Raw genomic sequence first — 3401 nt, forward strand, 5'->3', positions numbered from 1 at the left:
GGTGCATACTAGGCAGGCTTCTTAAATACACATCAGAGTGCTGGTGAAAAAATCATCTGCATTTACACAGATGCTAGAGATCCTGTAACAGAGGAGACTGCCCCAGGAAATTTAAACTCAGACACCATTTAGCACAGATTTTGGCAGAAGTCCTCATAGCCACTTTGCAGACTTTTGGGAAGCCAGGTGGTATAGCATGCCTATGTATTCTCACTAAGTACAAGTCACCAAGTCAAAGGGAACTTGGTTCCTCATCATATGGACACATCCTGGATTTTGCCACCAAGTAGACAAACCCTTGATTTTTGCCATCAAGATGATAGCCTAGGGCACTGGCAGAAAAATTATTAATAATGGCACTGGTGGGTCATTAAAAGTTTAGAAAAATGAAAATATCTCTTTTTTGCCTCACGTGTAGAAAGCCAGACATTTCATAATAGACTCTGCTGATTAAGAGAACACACAGGTAGTGATGTAGAAGACAAGGCTAACTTGGGGAATTTGGGGACATTTAGAAAGGACACACTAGTTCCACAACAGTGTAGCCTCAGCCAGCTCCTATATCTTCCCTTGGGTCAGACAACAGAGACCAAGTAGTGGGGGAGTAAGAGCATGAACAGTTAGTTACCAGATGATAGATGTTGGGTAACTGGATGAATGATTGATTTATAAGTCAACTATCCTGCTCTGTACCTTAATGTTAGACAAAATGAGTAAGAGATGATATTCGACATTTTGTTCCCAGAATCGAGGGCACATATAGGTAAGGTACACTGTAGAAAAATTTAAAAACATAAAGGACAAACACAAATCTGAAAAGTCACCAAAGAAAAGAGACAGATTAGGAGTGCCTGGGTGGCTCAGTTGGTTAAGCTTCTGACTCTTGATTTTGACTCAGGTCATGATCTCAGAGTGATGAAATGGAGCCCTGTGTCAGGTTCCATGCTCAGTGGGGTGTCTGCTTCTCTCCCTTTCTCTTTCTCTCTTCCTCTGCCCTTCCCTCTGCTCACATACTCCAAAATAAATAAATCTTAAAACAAAAAACAAAAAAAAGTATAACTAAAACAAAATGACAATTATTAGGCTGAATTATATCAGCAAAACTAGATGCCAGAAGACATACACAAAGGAAAATAGAGAAGGTCAATAAATCCAAAGACAAGTTCTCTGAAAAGACCAACAAAAATTTAAAAAGTAACAAAACAGATCAAGAAAAATAATAGGAAAATGCAACTGAATTAGGGGAAAAATTCACATAATTACAAATTTTTAAAATAATAAGAGAATAGAAACAATAGTATTTTAACAAAATTTTTGAGAGTTATTAATGATTAAAATATATTTAAACAAACAAATCTACACTCACTAATAAAATTGAACTGGTAGTCAATTTCTAACTCCATCCCAATAAAAAAGATATGAATGCCAAGAAACTTTACAAATTTCACCAAATATTTAAACAACTGATAGCCTTTATATAATACAAATTATTTCCAGGAACAAAAAAGAGAGAAAGCTATTCAACAAATTTGATGAAACGAGTATAACCTTTGTACCAAATAAGAGAAGTATAAAAATAAATGTAGAGGAGCAAATTTTGCCACCCCAAAATATGCCTCTTTGGGATATCGATTATTCTAAGGTGGTTATTTTTAAGAAACCGTGGACACAATAGAAACTTTGAAAACCAAGTAGACGCTAGCCACCTTTTAAAAAAAAAAAAGATTGATTGATTGATTGATTGATTGATTGATTGATTTGAGAGACAGACAAAGAGAGAGCAGTAGGAGGGGCAGAGGGATAGAGAGTCTCAAGCAGACTCTGTGCTGAGCATGGAGCCCGACGCAGGGTTCATTCCCACAACACTGAGATCATGACCTGAGCTGAGATCAAAAGTTGGATGCTTAACCAACTGAGCCACCCAGGCACCCCTAGTTACCCTTTTATAAAAGACATTTACACGTATGAGGAAATTTTTCATTTCTAAGAGTGTCCCCCTCAGTGCTAGGAAATGGAGAATGACTATAAACCTATAGACACTGTTACTAGTGGAGAAGGCATGGACTTAAATCTGCATAACCACCTTACTTTTGTTTACTGTGCTCTTCCTGGTAACCGTCTATAAGTGATTCCCCACCCCTGCCATCACCATTTATCTTTGCCTGGAGAGGGTATTTAAAGCAATGGCTTCAACCATTTGGAGGAGTTAGTTTTCCTGGGTCTCTCCAATGTATATAGGTGGTATACATGTAATTAAGCTTTTGTTTAATTTCTTCCTATTAATCTGCCTCATGTCAACTTTATTCTTAGACTAGCTAGAAGAACCTTGAAGGAAAGAGGACTTTTTTTTCATCATCAACATAAGTATATAGCATAAAATAAAAATCCTAAATATATTATCATATTTAATCCAGCTATGTGTGCACATGCATGCACACATGTACATAAACATAATGATCAAGGATGTTTTATCTTAGGAATATAAGGATGCATCAATATCAGAAAATCTATGTGCTGACCCGGGCTCCACCCTCAAGTGAGGAGGTTGTGGCATTGGTGGGTTCCAGGCATTTTGAGCTCCAGACAAGATGATCGAGGTTGTTTGCAACAACCATCTAGGGAAGAAGGACCACATTAAGTGCAACAGTGATAACACCATCAGGAACCTTAAGAAGCTCCCCAAGATCACAGCCCAAACTGGCACCAATTGGAACAAGATCATCCTGAAGAAGTGGCACAAGTGGTTTTAAGAACCATGTGTGTCTGGTGAACTATGAGATCCATGATGGGATGAACCTGGCGCTTTATTACCAATAGAGCAGAATTCTTTCTCCCTGTCCTACCCTGCCTTGCCCTCCCCTCTGCCCTGCTCCTTTCCTCTCCTCTCCTCCTCTCCAGTCCCTTCTTCTCCCACCCTCACCCTCACACTGGTATAGATACCTGTTTTTAAAAACTCACGTTAATCAAACCTTAGAAGTTGGAAAAGAAGGAAAAAGAAGAAAATCTATATAATTTATCACACTGTTAGAAAACAATATCAACAGATGGCAAAAAAACCAATTCAATAAGATTTAATCATTCATGACTGAAATTATTAACAAACTAGGAATCAATTAATACTTTCTTAATCTGATAAATGATATCTATTAAAAAACCTAAGACAAAACATATTTAATAGTAAAACATTAGAATCATGTCTATTATATTCAGGAACAAAACAAGCATTCCTGCTATCACTCCTACATTGTGCTGTAAGTTCTAAATGAAACATTCTAAGAAAAAGGAGATACATTAAAATCAAAAGAACAAAGAGAGAGACAAAACTGTTCTTGTTTGTTGATGATAGGATTTCCTGTGAGAAACCAGGAGTCACAGCCAAATGAAACTGAAACTGCTTAAAA

At 37.2% G+C, this 3401-nt stretch overlaps 1 pseudogene; it reads left to right on the forward strand.

Moving 5' to 3' along the window:
• Window positions 1-2588: 2588 nt before the first annotated feature.
• Window positions 2589-2817, forward strand: LOC112668575 (ubiquitin-like protein 5; annotated as a pseudogene).
• The last annotated feature ends 584 nt before the right edge of the window (window positions 2818-3401 follow it).

This window comes from Canis lupus, chromosome X, assembly GCF_003254725.2.
Source record: "Canis lupus dingo isolate Sandy chromosome X, ASM325472v2, whole genome shotgun sequence".
Taxonomy (NCBI): domain Eukaryota; kingdom Metazoa; phylum Chordata; class Mammalia; order Carnivora; family Canidae; genus Canis; species Canis lupus.